The following is a 21090-nucleotide window of genomic DNA, read 5'->3' on the forward strand; positions in this document are numbered from 1 at the left end:
TTCCTCCTTGGTTTCTTTAGTCATGGTTTCCTCCTTGATCTTTTTGTTCGTGATGTTGTCTCTTATGATGGTGTCTGGTATGATGGTGTTTGGTACGATGGGTGTCTGGTATGATGGTGTCCTTCTTGGTCAATTTTAGTGTGATGGTGTGCGGTAGGATGGTTTATTGGGGCAGGTGGGACAGGGAGATTGGAAACTATATCACTATGGGGAGAAGTTTTACTTTGTGGAAAAGATCATATTTCCTGCCAAGAAACAGGGAGTAAAGGACAATCACTACCCAGAGGGCAGTCTGTGATGTTTATGCAGGCTGGGGGAGAGAGCAAGGGATCAGTGTGCAACATAAAGCTTTAGGGCACCTGTGCACCTCAGCCCTTCCCCTCTGAGGAAGACCCAGTGGAAAACCAGCCCCTCCTGCCTGGGATTTTACCTGGACAGATCTGCACTGGGATAGGTCCTGTGCAGAATGCTCCTGTGACCACACTGGCTTCTGGACATCTGGCCTGGCTTCCCCGAGAGGCTTTTCACATCTCATCCAGGCTGATCCCCAACCCATGGCCCACAAGCCATGGAGATGGGGCCTGTCGTCTTTAGGACTTCAAAGCAAAAAGACACAGGTAAGTGACTCTTACTGACTTTGAAGCACACAGAACTTTCTGTGCTTGCCCTGCAGCACCAAAGTGCCCTACTGGTCTCTCAGCAATCTCTGCTGACTTTGCCATGCCCCACCTGCTCCTCTTCCTGCTTTATCAGCATATGTATACAATCTACTTCTTGCTTAACAAGCCTGAGGTCACATTACCGGGATTTCTATGGTATTGGTCTTTCTGAAGTGACAGAGGTTATTAAGATCACAGGTGTGCCACAGTGGGCAAATTATCATTAGTTACAAAGGACAGAAGGAAAAGTGAATAAAATGAAGTGAAGTAATGCACTCACCTGGTGCTGAGGGTGGCTCCAAGGTCCCTTTTCATTGGAGTCATGTTCTTACATGAGGCGGTCTTTGTCTTAGCAGGTGGCAGGCAGCAGCAGCACAGATGTCTGAGGCCGTTCATGATTGTCTTCTTCACCCGCTTCCAGCGTTGACGCCGGTTGCGGGGGGAAGCTGTGCCAGTGTCCTGAGGCTGGCCAGGTGTGATGTCGTCCTCAGTCTCATGCTGAGGGAGACCTGTGCCAGCATCCTGAGGCTGGCCAGGTGTGATGTCGTCCTTGGTCTCTTGCTGAGGGAGAGCTGTGCCAGCATCCTGAGGCTGGCCAGGTACGGTATTGTCCTCGGTCTCTTGCTGAGGGAGAGATGTGCCAGCGTCCTGAGGCTGGCCAGGTGTGATGTCGTCCATGGTCTCTTGCTGAGAGAGAGCTGTGCCAGCTTCCTGAGGCTGGCCAGGTGTGATGTCGTCCTCGGTCTCTTGCTGAGGGAGACCTGTGCCAGCGTCCAGAGGCTGGCCAGGTGTGATGCCATCCTCGGTCCCTTGCTGAGGGAGAGCTGTGCCAGCTTCCTGAGGCTGGCCAGGTGTGATGTCATCCTCGGTCTCTTGCTGAGGGAGACCTGTACCAGCGTCCTGAGGCTGGCCAAGTGTGATGTCGTCCTCGGTCTCTTGCTGAGGGAGACCTGTGCCAGCGTCCTGAGACTGGCCAGGTGTGATGTCGTCCTCAGTCTCATGCTGAGGGAGAGCGGTGCCAGCGTCCTGAGGCTGGCCAGGTGTGATGTCATCCTCGGTCTCTTCCTGAGGGCGTGCTGTGCCAGCGTCCTGAGGCTGGCCAGGTGTGATGTTGTCGTCCTTGGTCTCTTCCTGTGGGGAAGCTATGCCAGCGTCCTGAGGCTGGCCAGCTGTGATGTTGTTCTCCTGGGTCTCTCCCTCCTCGGTCTCTTCCTCCTCCCTCACTTCAGGCATCGTGTCCTCCTTGATGATGTTCACTCTCAGGGCAATGATTGCTTCCTGAGCATCGATGTCTTCCTGTGTTAGAGTCTTTTCCTCTGCGACTATAGTCGACTCTATCTCTATGACTGTTGTCATCTCCGATAAATCCTCAGAGGAGGAGCTTGAGCTGTCCTCTTCCTCCAGGAAACTCCAGGATTCAGATTGGTGACTGTAGGACATGTGGCTCTCTAAGTCACTTGTACCCTCATTCTGGGATGTTCTAGAAGAGTTGGTGTATAGACCCAGAGATGGATGGTCACTATCAGTGTGGCTGTCACGTGATCCAACCTGTGAAAAATAAACATTCATTTCCAGGATGCTGCCCTTGATGGACTTAGCAATAGGACAGCCCAGGTGGAGAGGGTGTGTGTCTGGATGGCAGCATAGGGTGGCAGGCATGCTATGGCATCTGGCAAGTTTCCTGGAATAATGCTCCTCCTCTTTTTCCTGGCCCTTAGATGGCAAGGTAAAGGTATAGGGAACAGGTTCAGCTCTCCTTAGGGATCCAGGATAAGTGTAAGGCTCTGTCAGGCGGAGGACAGTGCCTGGCTGCCTGGTTTTCACAGGATTCACCTGGTTGTGGCCATAGTCTCCCGCAGGTGACTGGTTTTGCAATATAAGATAAGTTGCCATCACCTCATCATATTTTTGGTCTCTCAGGGATTCAATGATTACTTCAGGCTTATAGCCCATGACTCTCATGGTCCCAACAATGCTAGGGCTCGGGGTGCCTGGGAGGCTAGGGGTGGAAGTAGGTGGTGAACGTGCCTCACTGGCCCTGATCATGGGGCGCCTCATGATGTCCTTGATGGTGGGCCTTCTTCCGGGATTGATTATCAGTAATTCCAAGATGACATTGAAAATGTCGATAGAAACATGCTTAGGAATGGTGAAGTTGCCTGAGGTGACCTCGTTCCTCATGCCTGCCACAGATTTGGCTTGGAAAGGGAAGTGCCCAGCCACCATGAGAAAGAGGAGAATCCCTAAACACCACATGTCGATGGGGTAAGCATCGTATTCCCCGGGTGCAAAGAGTTCTGGGGCACAATAGGGCAGAGTGCCACAGAAACCCTGCAGCTTCTGCCCAGGAGTTACTTTCACAGCGAGGCTAAAATCAATCAGCTTGGCATTCCCCCTGCAGTCCATAAGGATGTTGGTGGCTTTTATATCTCTATGGACAACTTGATTGTTATGACAGTAATTCACTGCATGCACCACCTGAGTAAATATCCTTTCAGCCTCGCACTCCGGTAGAGACCCCCGTTCCAGGATCCTCCGCAGCAGCTCTCCCTCTGAGGCATGCTCCATCACCAGGTAGGTGATCTCTTCCGTCTCGATCACGTGAAAGAGTTTGATAATATTGGGGTGGTTCATGGATTTCATAACGCTTATTTCACTGTTAAAAATCGAGTTGTACTTCTTCTTATTTCTAAGGAGTTTTACAGCCACACAGGTCACAGTGGGAACATGGAAGGCGAGTTTCACTTCAGAAAAATGTCCGTGTCCCAGAGCCCTCATCATTCTATAGTCGGTGTTGAAGGGGTCCTCCACAGAGGAGCAGGCCTCCATGTCCTGCTTCAGAGTCAGGCCCTCCTCCTTCATATGGCTAGAGCCAAAAAGTTCAATGAGAAAGTTGACAGACTTAAAATCAGGCCTAGGAGAGTATTTAGAGCTATGAATTCCTACATCCAAAAGACTAGGAAAGGAAGGAAGGAAGAGGTCAGACACATTTCAGACCACCTAACTGGGTACTTAAATGCTTAGATAGACAAGAATGAAGTATGTTCCAAAGCAGTGTAGAGCAAAATATGACAGATTGGTTTGACAGGAATCAACTGCAAACTGGCATAACCAACCAAAGGATTCTAGAAACTAAGAGCCACTGATAAGAAAGGACAGTCATCCCCTGACCCTGAGCTCACCTGTACTGGAAGAGAGCAGGCACGAATAAAATTAGATGCGAGAGAAGTATATAGAACAACAGACACCTCCCAAGCCCAGCGGTGTCCGTGCGGGGCAGCCAGCCCCTGAGTCCAGGTACAACTAGCTCTGCAAAGGACCTACCGAAATTTGGTTCTTAGGATCCAGGTCAGGTGGCTCACAATTACTCCGAACCCAGCTCTAGGAGATCCTACACCACGGGCCTCTGAGGGCATCCATACACATGTTCACATGCCCACACGCAAGTGCACTCTCTGCTACTACACATCAATTACATGGTGATAATGTCTATCTAGATAATGCTACAGGCAGTTATGATCTCCCACAGAAGAGCTGTACATCAAACCTAGTTCCAAGAGTACATGCTCTTGAAATGGTGGGCCAGCTCTCCAGATTACCCCATTCGCAAAAATCTTTACTTTAAAACAAAGAGGGTCCCTTACATGAATTGGAGGAGACTTTCTGTGTATAAAATAAACATAATAAAATGTTCTCAGATAGAAAACAGAATGAACTTACTATGATCGTTCAAAATCTTCAAAAATCCAGGAATGTCTTGTCACGGTGCAGAAATCCAGTTACTCTCTATTTTGCTCTGTAAGACAAGAGGAGTGGAGAATGGTGTGAGTGTGTGAGGGAGGGAATAGAAAGAGAGTTTATGTTTATTAAACAAACATAATAAAATATTGTAGGTTAGAGAACAGAAGGCACTTACTATATGGTGGTCAAAACAGCTTCTAAAATGCGAGTATAGTCTGTCACGGGCACAGAAGTCCAGTTGCTCTCCAACCAAGAGCTTCTGCTCTGTAAGACAACAAGCAGGCTCAGCCAGAGCCTTACGTGGATAGGTGTCACAATGGCTCCTTGTGGTGTCAGAGCAAGGAATGGACAAGTGGTCACTAAGCACATCCCCATGGTTCCCTCACATTCTGTCCTCAGGGACGGGAAAGCTGGTCTAGGGCAGTGGGGCAGTAGGAGCCTGAGGAAGCTTGTTACACTCCAGTGTCTGTCCACAGTGATGCCCAGAGGCCCACCTGTTCCTGCTAGGCCCACTGTCCAAGGTCCACAGTTTGCCCCAGGTGGTGCCACCTGCTTGGAACAATGTTCAAACACTTGATTCTTTGTGGGACTTTTGGCACCCAAACCTTAAGGAGGACACACACACACACACACACACACACACACTCTACATCTAGACATGACACAACTAGCTGTGCCCTGACTGAGAGTCCTTCAAGGGTCAGCTGATGGAACTTAGACAAGAGGTTGGGGTGAAAGTCAGGAAAGTCTCATAAAGGATAAACACTCGGCAGTTGGAAAAGCTAGAAAAGTGGAGGCAGGAGGATCAGTTCAAGTCCTCTTTGGCCACACAGGGATGCTGAGGCCAGCCTGTGCTACAGGAGACCCTGCCTCACCAAATACAAAAGCAATAGCAAAGAGAAGATGAGGAAGGACTGCTTTTGTTTTCTGCATGACCTAGGTTCCCAACTGCTTCAAAAGTTCAAGGTTGCTGTTACACGCGGGGCCTAGCCACAAGTGCTTGTGACAACAACGCTTGAGGGTGCAGGGCTGATCAGCCATTTCCATGCTCCTGAAGCTAGGCTGCTGTCACCTCCCACCAAAAGTCATCAGTTTTTACACATTAAGTGGACCTCACAGCACCCACCCAAGCTGCGGGACATACGCCAGAGAAACTGGGTGGAAGTTTACAGGAGGTCAACAAGGATGTTCACTCTTCAGAGAATGTGAATCACTCACTTGAGCACTGGATAGCAAGTCTACTCAACTAAACCATCACACAATGAAAGGGAGACACAGGTACCATTCAGCAAAGGGCACCAAAGCGCAACTTGCCAGTTCTGTAATCAGATATCAGATTTTTGGAAGTCACAGACCATAGACCCTCCTCTCATCACCAATACCTTGGCAAAACAGAAAGGAACCTGAAGGGCTTTGTTGCTGGACCATGGAGGTTCTGTTACCCACTGCCTTTCCCCAAACATGAACAGATTAAGGTTGGAGGAAGGAGTTTTATCCAAGCCTAGACTTGGAAATTTGGGTAGATTGCCCTTGACAATAAAAAGTCCCCTGCTTCTCCAAAAAGACAGGTGCTTATTTTGGGGCTTGGGGTCTGTGCAGTGCTGGGCAGATAATTCCAGCACTAGGTGGTTTTTGTTCCTGAATATGTTCTTTGACCTGTAGGACCAGCAGAACTCAAGAGCACAGGCTCAACCCTTTGCTTCAAAATCATTATTGCCCTCCCCTCCGGTGCCTGATAACACCTTAGCTCGGTGCCATAATCGCCCTCCTTAAGACAGAAGATAACCCATGAACATAAAGCTGCAGGCAGAGAGAAGGACAGAAGTAGGCTGGAGGGATAGGGCATGGCAAGTCTCACCAAGGAAAGTCCCATTTTTCCTCAAAGAACAAGCTCCTTTTAGACTTACACTTATTCTATCCCTGAATTCCTTTTCAGCTGCCCTGTTCCACAATCAGCATCACAAGATCTGAGCTGACGCTTGTCTCTAGCTCCTTTGTTGGACTCATGCCTCTTGACCTGCCAGGAAGATCCTGAGATAACCAGCTAGGAGGAGACTTTGTGCTAGAGCCCAGAGACACATTGGTGTCCTTCCTTAAGAGACCATCCCGTGTGTTCATCAGTCCTCTGGACAGGAGTCCATGGCACTTGGCCCGTACTTGTACTTGGGAAGCAAGGTGCTGAACAGCAAAGGGAAAGAGTGAGGGGCTTGGAAGGGGTGGGCAGTAGGCAGTGTCATCAGGGGAATGTATTCAAAGTTCTCCATGTACATGTATGGAAGTGTTACTGGGTGATTGATCACTCGTGTTGTGTAGTTGATATAAATACTGTGATAGCGAGACACAATCAAAGTGAACATGAGATAGATGAAGAATATAATGGTAAGCATAATCATGCCTGAAACCAATGAATGAATAAATAGAGGCGATTGCCACAAAACTGACAGTGTTAGAGGGAAACTCAATCTGCTGAGGGTCAACAGGTCTGGTTGTCCTAGGGGAGCTGGCCAATGCTGTGATTCACCAACTCTCAAACCATTCAATCTAGCAACCAATGGCTGCCACACTTGATGGGACCAAACCCTGTCCCAGTGAGTTCTCTATGTGGCCAGGTTCCACCATTCCTCACAAGGACTCTGTGATGTCAGAGCAAGGAACGACCTAGCCATGCCTGGGCACCAACCACACCGATTCCCCAGTTTCTGCCTGCAAGGACAGGGAAGGCACGGTAGTAGGAAAGGCAGGTAGCTGAAGGAGTAGGGACCTGAGCCAGCCAGCCAGTTCTGTCCAGTTTTCCCTTGGTGCCAGTGACCCTCTTCCTCCTGTAAGACCCCACTTCCCCACACAGTGCCACATGCCAGGGCCCAGTGTTCAAACACGTGACTCTTTGTGGTACATTTGCCGTCTCAAGGAGCAGGCTCCAGATGGTTGTCCTCAGGTGTGCTGTGGACACTGATGCCCATCCTTTAGGGCACAGGTAGCATGCTTCCCTTTTCCCCTGCTCCCTGGCTCTCTAGCGGCTCTCTGCATACAAAGCTCAGCACATACACACTCATCAAGGACATCAGTTCCTTTCTCATTCAACTCAGGTGAACGAAAAATGGAGAGTGGCCTCGGGCTGAGGTTAGGATGCTGTGGTGGCTAATCACTGTTGTCAAAATGAGTACACCAAGAATTAACTGAGAGGGTGGCTCTCAGGAGTCTATGAGGTGACCATACCTGAGACTCCTATCAGCAGGGGATATGGAGCCTGATGTGGCCCCCTCCTGCAGCCATGCAGGACTTCCAGTCAAGGGGGCCAGTGGAGGGAACTCACCCACCCACAAAGCCTTCAACCCAAAGTGTGCCCCGCCTACAGGAAGTGCAGGATTAAACAGGGAGCCGAGATGGAGGGAACTGGCAACCAATGACTGACCCCACTTGAGACCGACCCTAGGGGAGAGAGAGGCAACTGTTGACTCCACTAATAATACTGTGCTCTGCTTGCAGATGGGAGCCTAGCATAACTGTCTTCTGAGAGGCTTCATCCAGCAGTGAATGGAAACAAATGCATAGACCCACAGCTAAACACTAGATGGAGTTTGGGGAATCTTGTGGAAGAGTGGGAGGAAGGAGTGAGGGAGCTGGAGGGGTCAAGGATACCACGAGAAGACCCACAGAGTCAACTAAACCAGGTCCATGGGGGCTCACAGAGACTGAATCACCAACCAAAGGGGGATGTCTGGGCTGGACCTTGGCCCCCTACACATATGTAGCAGAGGTGCAGATTCTCCTTCATGTTGGTGCCCTAACAACGGGTGCCCTAACAAGGGCTGTCTCTTCCTCTGTTGCCTGCATTTGGATCCCTTTGCCCTAGCTGCTCTGCCTTGTCTGGTGTCAGTGGGAGAGGATGCATGCAGTCCTTTGGGCAACTTGATGTGCCAGGGTGAGCTGGTGCCCATGGGGGACCTCCCTTTCTCTGAGGAGAATGGGAGTGGGGAATGGTGTGAGGGCATGTGAGGGAGCGAATAGGAGGACAGTTTATGAATATGAAACTTACTTTACGGTAGTCTGAAATCTTCAAAAATCCAGGAATGTCTTGTCACGGGTGCAGAAGTCCAGTTACTCTCTAACAAGAACTTCTGCTCTGTAAGACAAGAGGAGTGGAGAATGGTGTGAGTGTGTGAGGGAGGGAATAGAAGGAGAGTATATGTTTATTAAACAAACATAATAAAATATTGTAGGTTAGAGAACAGAAGGCACTTACTATATGGTCGTCAAAACAGCTTCTAAAATGCGAGTATAGTCTGTCACGGGGACAGAAGTCCAGTTGCTCTCCAACCAAGAGCTTCTGTTCTGTAAGACAAGAAGCAGGCTCAGCCAGAGCCTTAAGTGGATAGGTGTCACAATGGCTCCTTGTGATGTCAGAGCAAGGAATGGACCAGTTCCCTCACATTCTGTCCTCAGGGACAGGAAAGCTGGTCTAGGGCAGTGGGGCAGTAGGGGCCTGAGAAAGCTTGTTACACTCCAGTGTCTGTCCACAGTGATGCCCAGAGGCCCACCTCTTCCTGCTAGGCCCACTGCCTAAGGTCCACAGTTTGCCCCACGTGGTGCCACCTGCTTGGAACAATGTTCAAACACTTGATTCTTTGTGGGACTTTTGACACCCAAACCTTAAGGAGGAAACACACACACACACACACACACACAAACACACTCTACATCTAGACATGACACAACTAGCTGTGCCCTGACTGAGAGTCCTTCAAGGATCAGCTGATGGAACTTAGACAAGAGGTTGGGGTGAAAGTCAGGAAAGTCTCATAAAGGATAAACACTTGGCAGTTGGAAAAGCTAGAAAAGTGGAGGCAGGAGGATCAGTTCAAGTCCTCTTTGGCCACACAGGGATGCTGAGACCAGCCTGTGCTACAGGAGACCCTGCCTCACCAAATACAAAAGCAATAGCAAAGAGAAGATGAGGAAGGACTGCTTTTGTTTTCTGCATGACCTAGGTTCCCAACTGCTTCTAAAGTTCAAGGTTGCTGTTACACACAGGGCCTAGCCAAAAGTGCTTGTGACAACAACGCTTGAGGGTGGAGGGCTGATCAGCCATTTCCATGCTCCTGAAGCTAGGCTGCTGTCACCTCCCACCAAAAGTCATCAGTTTTTTCACATTAAGTGGACCTCACAGCACCCACCCAAGCAGCGGGACATACGCCAGAGAAACTGGGTGGAAGTTTACAGGAGGTCAACAAGGATGTTCATTCTTCAGCGAACATGCATCACTAACTTGAGCACTGGATAGCAAGCCTACTCAACTAAACCATCACACAATGAAAGGGAGACACAGGTACCGTTCAGCAAAGGGCAACAAAGTGCAACTTGCCATTTCTGTAATCAGATATCAGATTTTTGGAAGTCACAGACCATAGACCCTCCTCTCATCACCAATACCTTGGCAAAACAGAAAGGAACCTGAAGGGCTTTGTTGCTGGACCATGAAGGTTCTGTTACCCACTGCCTTTCCCCAAACATGAACAGATTAAGGTTGGAGGAAGGAGTTTTATCCAAGCCTAGACTTGGAAATTTGGGTAGATTGCCCTTGACAATAAAAAGTCCCCTGCTTCTCCAAAAAGACAGGTGCTTATTTTGGGGCTTGGGGTCTGTGCAGTGCTGGGCAGATAATTCCAGCACTAGGTGGTTTTTGTTCCTGAATATGTTCTTTGACCTGTAGGACCAGCAGAACTCTAGAGCACAGGCTCGACTCTTTGCTTCAAAATCATTATTGCCCTCCCCTCTGGTGCCTGATAACACCCTAGCTTGGTGCCATAATCGACCTCCTTAAAACAGAAGATAACCCATGAATGTACAGCTGCAGGCAGAGAGAAGGACAGAAGTAGGCTGGAGGGACAGGGCATGGCAAGTCTCACCAAGGAAAGTCCCATCCTTCCTCAAAGAACAAGCTCCTTTTAGACTTACACTTATTCTATCCCTGAATTCCTTTTCAGCTGCCCTGTTCCACAATCAGCATCACAAGATCTGAGCTGACGCTTATCTCTAGCCCCTTTGTTGGACTCATGCCTCTTGACCTGCCAGGAAGATCCTGAGATAACCAGCTAGGAGGAGACTTTGTGCTAGAGCCCAGAGACACATTGGTGTCCTTCCTTAAGAGACCATCCCGTGTGTCCATCAGTCCTCTGGACAGGAGTCTACGGCACTTGGCCCGTACTTGTACTTGGGAAGCAAGGTGCTGAACAGCAAAGGGAAAGAGTGAGGGGCTTGGAAGGGGTGGGCAGTAGGCAGTGTCATCAGGGGAATGTATTCAAAGTTCTCCATGTACATGTATGGAAGTGTCACTGGGCGATCGATCACTCGTGTTGTGTAGTTGATATAAATACTGTGATAGCGAGATACAATCAAAGTGAGCATGAGATAGATGAAGAATATAATGGTAAGCATAATCATGCCTGAAACCAATGAATGAATAAATAGAGGCAATTGCCACAAAACTGACAGTGTTAGAGGGAAACTCAATCTGCTGAGGGTCAACAGGTCTGGTTGTCCTAGGGGAGCTGGCCAATGCTGTGATTCACCAACTCTCAAACCATTCAGTCTAGCAACCAATGGCTGCCACACTTGATGGGACCAAACCCAGTCCCAGTGAGTTCTCTATGTGGCCAGGTTCCACCATTCCTCACAAGGACTCTTTATGATGTCAGAGCAAGGAATGACCTAGCCATGCTTGGGCACCAACCACACTGATTCCCCCAGTTTCTGCCCATAAGGACAGGGAAGGCATGGTAGCCGGAAAGGCAGGTAGCTAAAGGAGTAGGGACCTGAGCCAGCCAGTCAGTTCTGTCCAGTTTTCCCTTGGTGCCAGTGACCCTCTTCCTCCTGTAAGAGCCCAGTTTATGTGCAAATATGAGAAGCTCAGTGAGTGGGTAATTCCTTTCCATATTTGATGCAAAAATGGAAAATTAACTTGTTCTTTAAAATAAGCAGTGAAATCCTAATAACACAGTCTCAGTGGAATCAGGGAGGAAAACGCATGCTCAGCTACTGCCAGTGTCATTTTGCTCTGGGGTTTGTGGGGTTCAGGGTAGGGGCAGGAAAACCAGGGTGCTCTGCTAAGTCCAACTGAACACTATTGGGTGTGGGATTTGTGAACACAGCCCTAAGACTAGTTGGGAAAACCTCCCAGGATTAAACTGGTTCACCCGAAGTCAAAGGGTGGTGGCTGTGAAGCAATAGGCTAAGACTATTGAACTCCTTTGGTTTTCCTGATGAGAGAAAATGGATCCCAAAGCCTTTGCAATGGCTTTGCAACCCTCCAGGGTGCTGACCACCATGATTGATATTGGAGCCTTAAGGATTGCATTCTTGCTAAGAATCCTACAATGACTGTGTCTCCATTTTACAGATGGAAAACTGCGGCTTTTTGATGGTCACCGTTTTTTGTTTTTTTGTTTTTCAAGACAGGCTTTCTCTGTGTAGCCCTGGCTGTCCTGTCGTTTACTCTGTATACCAGGCTGATCTCAAACTCAGACAGCCACCTTTCTCTGTCTCACAAGTGAGAGATTAAAGATTTACAACACAGACACACACACACACACACACACACACACACACACACACACACACACATAAAAGCCAGGTGATCAAAAGACCACATAGTTCAGTTCAAAAATCGATTCAAAAATCAAAATTGTATGTAATCCTTATGGTATTAGTAGATTTCCCTGAATCTTAATATAATTGCTGGCTCTCAATATGTAGAATGAGTTGTTTGTCATATAGAAACTGCTGACTTTATTCCTGATGGTTTAGAATTAACTTTATTATTCATGCAACTGCAAAAGGCTTAACAAAAGTAGAAACCCTCCGTTATATATCACGCAGATTCGGTCTCATACAGGCTTTCCAGGTCCATTGGTACAAGCAAATGAGGAAACTGATCAATTACAACACCTCAACATTTCATGAAAGACACGATGTTAAAAGTAAAAGATAATTTTTTTTTTCTATAACTTGGGCAACAAGCAAAGAAATAATAAAAAATGTCCCACATGTCCTCTGTATAACCACACTCGACTGCATGCTGGAAGTAAGCCTAGGGATACGAAAAAAGTGAAATATGGCAGATGGATGTGTTTCATTCTGCACAATTTGGAAAACAAAGGTATGTACACCGTACCATAGGTGTATACCCAGGGTTTCAAAGGGCAACTGCTTTAAGTGCTGAAAAGGCTTATTGTGTAATTACACAGTTATTGGAAATAATGGAAATTTTGGGGATACCTTCACAAATTAAGACTGATAATGAACCTACATATATATCTAGTAAGATGAAGCAATTCGTTGCCTATTATACTATAAATCTTTATACTATAAATGATTTATAAAACTTTATACTATAAATGTTTTATAAAATCTTTATACTATAGTATAAAATGATCTTTATATAACTTATACTATTATAAAGATTTATAAATCATTTATACTATAGTATAAAGATCATTTAAATGATCCCTATATAATTTATACTATAAAGATTTATAAATCATTTATACTATAGTATACTCTAAATGATAGTATATAGTATAAATGATATCATTTATACTATATACTATCATTTATACTATACTCCCATTTATACTTTACTTATATTACAATTTATAGTATAAGTATAAATTATATCATTTATACTATATATAGTATCATTTATACTATACTATCATTTATACTATATATAGTATCATTTGTACTCTACTATCATTTAAATGATCGTATAATATAAAGGATAGTATAGTATAAATTATACCATGTATACTATGTATAGTATCATTTATACTATACTATCATTTATAGTATATATAGTATCATTTATACTATACTATCATTTATACTATATATAGCATCATTTATACTATACTACCATTTATACTTTACTATCCTTTATAGTATACTAAAGTATAAATGATTTATAAATCACTTATACTATACTATAATTTATCCTATACTATCATTTATTGTATACTATAGTATAAATGATTTATAAATCTTTATATTATAAATTATATAGAGGTCATTTAAATGATCTTTATACTATAGTGTAAATGATTTATAAATCTTTATAATAATATAAGTTATATAAAGATCATTTTATATTATAGTATAAAGATTTTATAAATCATTTATACTATACAGTCTAGGGAGAAAGAACACAAGAGATGAAGTCTTACCACTGTGATACTAGGATGGAAAGATAAGGCTTCCCAGAACTCTCCCCAAAGGCTGTGCAAGGCTGATTAACTGTGCAAGAATATGCAAAGGGCAGAGACTTGAAGAAATGGAAGCAGCCTTAAGATCTGTCCAGCTGGTACATACACGAGGTAGGGGCTTGAGGCTGCCATCACACAGGGACACAGTGGGTTGCTCCTCCAAGAGTCTCTAGTTAGACTTGTCAGGACACCTATCATACCCTCACAGTGTGGCATGTGGTGGTGAGTGTGGGATCCAATGTGAATGGTCGCCTTGAAGGAACAAGAATAGATATGCAAGAGGTGAGTAACTAGGGCAGAATTGGTGTCAAGAGAGGGCACAGCTACCACTGCAGTCACTCCAAGACTGAGTTTTCCAGGCTTTGTTCTGAGTTGGGTCTGAGGACTCAAGCAATGTAACCTGTGATGGATTTGGCATGTGTGTGGGTGCGGGGCTCTTGCAAAAGGATGGCAGGAGGCTCTTTCTAAAGAATTCCTATCAGGCTACTTGTAGGCCTCAGTTCTCAACATGGGAACCCATCTTGGGGCAGGTAGAATAGGCAGACTGGAAACTATAGCACTAGGGAGAGATTAGTTACAAAGGACAGAAGGAAAAGTGAATAAAATGAAGTGAAGTAATGCACTTACCTGGTGCTGAGGGTGGCTCCAAGGTCCCTTTTCATTGGAGTCATGTTCTTACATGAGGCGGCCTTTGTCTTAGCAGGTGGCAGGCAGCAGCAGCACAGATGTCTGAGGCCGTTCATGATTGTCTTCTTCACCCGCTTCCAGCGTTGACGCTGGTTGTGGGGGGAAGCTGTGCCAGTGTCCTGAGGCTGGCCAAGTGTGATGTTGTCCTCGGTCTCTTTTTGAGGGAGAGCTGTGCCAGCGTCCTGAGGCTGGCCAGGCCTGATGTTGTCGCCCTCGTTCTCTTCCTCCTTGGTCTCTTCAGTTATGATGGTATCCTCCTTGATCTCTTTTGTTGTGATGGTATCTTGTATGATGGTGTCTGGTATGATGGTGTTTCCCTCGTTCTCTTCCTCCTTGGTCTCTTCAGTCATGGTGTCCTCCTTGATCTCTTTTGTCGTGATGGTGTCTCATATGATGGTGTCTGGTATGATGGTGTTTGGTACGATGGTGTCTGGTATGATGGTGTCCTCCTTGGTCAATTTTAGTGTGATGGTGTGTGGTAGCATGGTTTATTGGGGCAGGTGGGACAGGGAGATTGGAAACTATATCACTATGGGGAGAAGTTTTTTTTTTTTTTAAATATGGAACACTTCACGAATTTGCATGTCATCCTTGCGCAGGGGCCATGCTAATCTTCTCTGTATCGTTCTAATTTTAGTATATGTGCTGCCGAAACAAACACGAGAAGTTTTACTTTGTGGAAAAGATCATATTTCCTGCCAAGAAACGGGGAGTAAAGGACAATCACTACCCAGAGGGCAGTCTGTGATGTTTATGCAGGCTGGGTGAGAGAGCAAGGGATCAGTGTGCCACATGAAGCTTTAGGGCACCTCTGCACCTCAGCCCTTCCCCTCCCCTCAGTGCTGGAGGCTACAAGAACTCACACCCTGCATGGCTTTTACATAGCTGTTGAAGATTCAAATTCAGTCTTTATGCTTGTGCAGAAAGCACTGTTACCTCACCCCTACCCAGCCTAGACCCCTCCACCCCTCCAGCCTCTCATTTGTTTTCAGAAGATTACTGTGTTTTCTTCTCGTTCTGAATGGTCATTCTACACCAATTAAGAATTCTCCACTGTGCCATTCCTCAACCCCTGGCAAACACCATTGCATTTTCCTTTCTTGAAAAATTACAGTACAGTACTCTCAGTTCCACTCCTAGATATACAGAAGCTTGTCATTCTGTGACTGACATGTCACGGGAAGTATGTGTTCCTCTGTGGTGGACCTACACCTACAGGTAGCTTTCCTTCCTGTTTAAGCTGAGTAATAGTCCATGATATATAAAGGCCACATGTGGTTGGTACATTCATCTGCTTACGGACAGAGAGTTATTTCCATCGTGGCTGTGGTTAAGTGCTGTTAATATAAACAAGCAAGCATCTGAGACTTTGAATCAATTATTTTTCCATAACTATGAAAGAACTGTTGATGAATGATATGCGATTTTGTGATAATGCATCCATATTTAATTAGGTAAAATACAAAGTGTTAAGGTGATTGGCTTATTAAAAAGTGCTACACAGTGTAGCTTATTGATAAGTGCACAGAGCACCCTAATCTGTGATGTGTAACAGGTGGCCCCTGCTGACACCAAGCAGAAATGCGCATGAAGACATTTGGCTCAAATTTCCACAGGTGTTGTAACCCACATTTCAATGGAAGCAGTTTAACAAAGCAGGAGTCATTTGTTCAGTTTTCTAGAGGAGCATGAACACTAGCCTGGGATTCACCATCTGTCAGTGAGCATCTGTCAGTTGGCTCCTTAAGTGAACTCGTCTTTCCCTCACTAGGTAAGCATTTGCTGTCCTCCCCACCAAGGATCGTAAGAAGCAAACAATTCGTTTCTCAGAGCCAATTAACAGCAAGGAGCTGACGGTGGTGTAGCCATTGGAGACCATCATGCGGATACTGTGGTGGACTGGGTCACTGTCCTGCATCAGTCTTGAGGCAGATATGATGCAGTCCAAACAGTACATCAGGACGAAGAAGTTCATGATCAGCAGGATGGTCCTGGTGGCCCATTGCAGTGGGGACACTTTTGCAGAAAGGCTGGTTCTGTGAAGGCCCTGAGCCTGCTTCTTGTGTCTGCACAAGAGAGCCACCATGTTCCCACTGCAGAGGGCCATGAGACCTAGAAAAGACACATCTCGAAATATCCTCAGTATGGAAAATAAGGGTCTGCTGCTATACTCCATAGGTAAAATAATGCAAGATTCTGTGACAAATATGAGACCATGTGAGGTGACATTGTACTTAGCAACATAGGAGAAGGAGAAGTGAGCACCACAGGACATGTAAAGGCCCATAGCACAGGAAGGGGGCACAGGCTCTGCTGTGGGGATTTAGGTTTGAATTTTGCCAGACAGGTGCTTCTGGGACTGAGGATGATGGCCTGAAGGATGCTCAGCAGGCAAGTGACACAAAGAGAGAGGCCCCTCAAAAGCCTGTGCAAGTGGAACAGGGAGTTACACTTGATGTCATTCTACATATTCTGAGATGCAAGAATGTCAGCAGCTGCGAACCCAATGACTGTTAGCATATCAAGGTGTATGAGGGCCAAGAGACTGATGAGTGGGTCAATGATCCGGAGCCTGCTTTCAAGAAGGAACTCAAAAAGGTGGAAGAGGAAGAGGATAATGTTGAAGGAGATCCCAATGCCTACCTCAGAGAAAAATGTATAATGTGTCAACAACTCCATAAAGGGTCTTGATTCTTCTCATTGTATGAGACAAGGAAATAGAAGAAATATCTGAGAAGAAAGGCAAGAGAAATTATTCATCACAAACAGTAACAGCAACATTGGTACCAAACACTATTGCCATTAGGAATATTGGTGGGCCCAGCCCAATACACCCCTCAGTACTCAAGTTTTCCTGAGCGCCAAACCTTCTCATTGTCAGTCATGCCTGGATTGTGTACCTATAGGTGGGCTCCCTTGCTGCTTCAAGTTTCCTGTGTATTAAAATGATCATGTATTACAGAAATGATTCCTTACCACTGCCTTATTTTGACTTTTTTGGGGGCATTCCCTGGTTTTTGTTTTGTCATCTTGTCAGGTATAGGAAAAGCTTCAAAAGTTTTGATTATTTCCCCTTTCTGTTTCCGTTGTTGCACTAAAACACCATAATCAAAACTGGCATAGAGGAGGACAGGGTTTATTTGGATTAACTCTCAGGTCATAGACTATCGTTAATGAGAGGTGAAATCAGGAGCACAAAGCAGATAGTCAAGTCATAGCCACAGTCAAGTGCAGAGAGAGGAGGCTAAAGCCAGGGCTTGGAGGTGAAGAGCTCTGGCTGGTCTTGCAGGGCCTTTGAGTTCAGTTCCAGCATCTAAGTCAACTGGCTTACAGCCACCTGTCACTCCAGCAATAGGGCATGGATGACCTCATCTGGCCCCTATGGCACCTGCGCTCATCTGCATATAATGCAAACAAATAATTAAATATAAAATTAAATAAATCTTGAGTTAAATTATAAGGAAATGTTGATGAAAGACATTAGATAGAGTATTTACTGTAATATACGTGTTTGGCCTGGAGAGACGGCTCAGTGGCTAAGCCTACATTTAGAATATATGTTTACATGCCGAATTCTGCCCTCTGTGAGCACTGCACATGCAAACAGCACACTGATATATACACAGACATAACACACACACACACACACACTTCAAATAAGTAAATACAATACAATTTAAGGCGCCTGTTTATGTTTTCATTCACATTTTTTAAACAGGAAGACAATGTTGCTGTAAATTTGTCCCCTCACTATGGAAAAGGAATTTCATCAGAAAGTTAAGGTGTGTAAGATGCTTGCTTTCTGTAGCTTCTTCTGTGTCCGTGTACTTAAGGATCCATAAGTTCCCCAGAGAAGAGGGATGTGTTTAGCACCCATGAACAAGTTATGCTATTTAAAGTTTCAGAACTGAGGTAGACAATTGTAAAAATCTCAACAAGTGGACTTCTCTTCCATTTTAATTGGCATAGATTTTTACTTAGATGAGGGGTACAGTATCTTAATTCAGCACATCTCTGTGTCCTGCTCTGACCAAGTCAGGATAATTTCCACCTTTTCAAATACTGTCATTTCTCTGTGTTTGACACCTTCAGGTCTTTGTCTTCCTTTGGAACATGCAAGCACTTGGTGTGGACAACAGCTATGCTGCAGTGCTCTAAGGCATGAGCACCATGACCTCACACAGCCTCTGCTCTGAACCTACCTTTCAGTCCTGTTCCACTGTCTCTTTCTGGAATTGACTGACCATTCTTCTTGCTATTTTGTGTAATCAGCTTTCATCTTGACTGAGAACAGACAGTTTGCTCCCATCAAAAGCTCAGCAAAGATGTCAATCATAGACATTTATCTGTTTCAGTCTTTAATGGGTCACAGTTGATCGCTAGGACCCAGCACAACCTTTGTGACATGCATGTATTTTAGTACATGTGTTTAATAAAAGGGAAAAAGGAATATTGAAATATATTGTTTGTATATATTATACACTGGTAATATCATAAGAGTAACTTCAGATCTAGCTCCCTGCTCCTTTACCTCATTTTAAACACAAGATTACAGACATAGCAATATAATCCTCATACCATCCCAAACTTTAATTACTTGTGAATCAAAGGTGGTGGATGCTGTCATTTTCAGTGTGGTTTGGCTAACTGCCCTTACAGATATTAAGGGACAGGTTTGTCTGGGTGCTGTGGGCCTACAATAATGATTATGATTTGTGAGTTTACTTTATAATTACTTTAAAGCCACTGCAAAGGTTTTTCTACAGGTTAAATTCACAGATACAACAAAGGGAAAAGTAGTCCTTTTCTCCAGAGTACAGTCCAGTTATACTCTGTTGGCATCCCTGGCACCAGGTCACCTTCCTCAATGCAGCCCCAGGAAATGCTGTAAAAAATATTCCATTAGTCATCTATTACAGACAACTAAACCAGCAATCACATTACTCAGGCAAACATGGCTCACATATGTAAACATCATGGCTCATTAAAGGAAAGACACACAATGACTTCTGAGCCAATATACCACTGTTTTCTTTAAAAGAAAAAAGACTTTAAAATGTTTCATTTTTACTTTATGTGTAAGTGTAGTTTGCCTCCTGAATTGTTGAAGTGTCCCTTGCCTAGCCACTGTGTCCTGCACCAACAGTGCATTTTGCACATGGAGAAATCACAATCTTTCTGCCTCTGCTGCTCTGAAGAAAGGGAAGGAGATCACGGTCACAGAAAATGAATTTCTGAAATGTGACATCTGACTAACCCGCATCTGGGAATTTTGTGCATTGGGATGGAGGTGTGGGCCTCTGCATGCAGATTAGAAAGCATGCCCAATATAGAGAAAGAAGCAGCAAGGAGAAATCTGCACTTTCATTAGTGAGAGCCAGCAGCGAAGGCTGGACCTCAGAGCAAAGTGTTGCTAAAAGTCACATCACACAGGGATCTAAGAGCAGTCTCTTCAGTTCCACAGAGTGGCATCCCATGAGAAGCTAAGTCCTTCACCATCCTGTGAGACATAGAACCTCACACAGCCCCAAACTAGGGACACATTTCATAGACAGTGGACTTGATGCAGTAGTCAGGACAGAAGCAGAGAGCAGAAAGCCCTAACAGACCCTGCTCCAAGTTTGGTCACTTATGACCTTTCTGGTGGACAGAATCCAGGGTGAAGTTTGAGGGCAGGATGTCTGTCTTCTCCTCTGCAGCACGGGTTCAAACATATCTGTTTCTGAATGAGAAGATGGTACATAGTGTGGTTGCCCCACACTTACACCTCATGTCCAGATTCATGCCCACAAAGGACTTTGGTTTGCCGTGATCATGTTGCCTGACAGCAGCCTGTCACACCGTCACCACCTAATGTGAAGCAAAACTGGGCAAAAGGCCTGAGTGGTGTGGCTGTACTGTTTGTGGTTGGGATTGGACTGCAGTTAAATGGAGAACCTGTCCTTCCTATTGTGCTGTTCTGCTTGGAAAATTAGGGACACTGGGGAGACATGGCTGGCACCACAGTGAAGGCAAGACAGCCACCAGCCAGGTGTAGACGCTACATGCAGAGATACCATGGAGGGGCTGCAGTCTGGGATGCTATGAGCTAACATGTGGGAGGGTTCAATTAAGGACCGGCAGCTAGCTCCGAAGACAGCTAAGAAATGTCCACTGCATTGGTACATGGATAGGATTGTGAGGTTCAGCTTAGGGTCACACCCGCAGTTAAAATATTCGTAATAACCACTGTTAAAAATCTCTCTGTAGAAGTCAGTGGAAAGAAAATACTCTTTAAACATAAAGAAATAAGAAGACTTAGAGGAGTGCTCTACAGACTCCAGCTGTTGACACTGGTTCCTGCCACAGCCCAACCTGCTTCCTCCACCACCCAGTGACTCCTCCTGAGCAACTGTGACCTCCCTCCCAGTGTTCTCATTGTCTCAAGGACAAGGGAAGTAGGTCAGTTCCTGTCCATCTCTTCACTCTTCAAAAGATGAGGTTTGGGGAAAATCAAGTAGAGGCAACAGGACAGGGTGGGGCTTAATTCTTCAAAAGTTTCCTGGAACTACGAGATAGTTGGGCATTTCTATTCTGAAAAAGGAATGTTTATACAGAGACTGGAACACAGAAAAGATTAATGGACACAGGTATCATCTCCATTAGGACCATCTTCACTGTGTAGTTGACAATCATTGTCCTGGCTAAATCATCATCACAGCACCTCAGGTGACTATTCCAACAAGCAGAGCAAGGTGAAGGGATGA

The 21090-nt window shown here is 45.6% G+C and overlaps 1 non-coding gene and 1 pseudogene across 1 annotated transcript; both read right to left on the reverse strand.

Annotated features, from left to right (window-relative positions):
* Positions 1 to 2617: 2617 nt before the first annotated feature.
* On the reverse strand, positions 2618 to 3521 carry LOC132654079 (sperm motility kinase-like; annotated as a pseudogene).
* Positions 3522 to 14898: 11377 nt separating this feature from the next.
* LOC132654483 (U6 spliceosomal RNA) lies at positions 14899 to 15005 on the reverse strand. The gene has a single exon (XR_009592124.1). It is a non-coding gene; the product is annotated as a U6 spliceosomal RNA (small nuclear RNA).
* Between the last annotated feature and the right edge of the window lie 6085 nt (positions 15006 to 21090).

Source organism: Meriones unguiculatus, chromosome 5, assembly GCF_030254825.1.
Source record: "Meriones unguiculatus strain TT.TT164.6M chromosome 5, Bangor_MerUng_6.1, whole genome shotgun sequence".
Lineage (NCBI taxonomy): Eukaryota > Metazoa > Chordata > Mammalia > Rodentia > Muridae > Meriones > Meriones unguiculatus.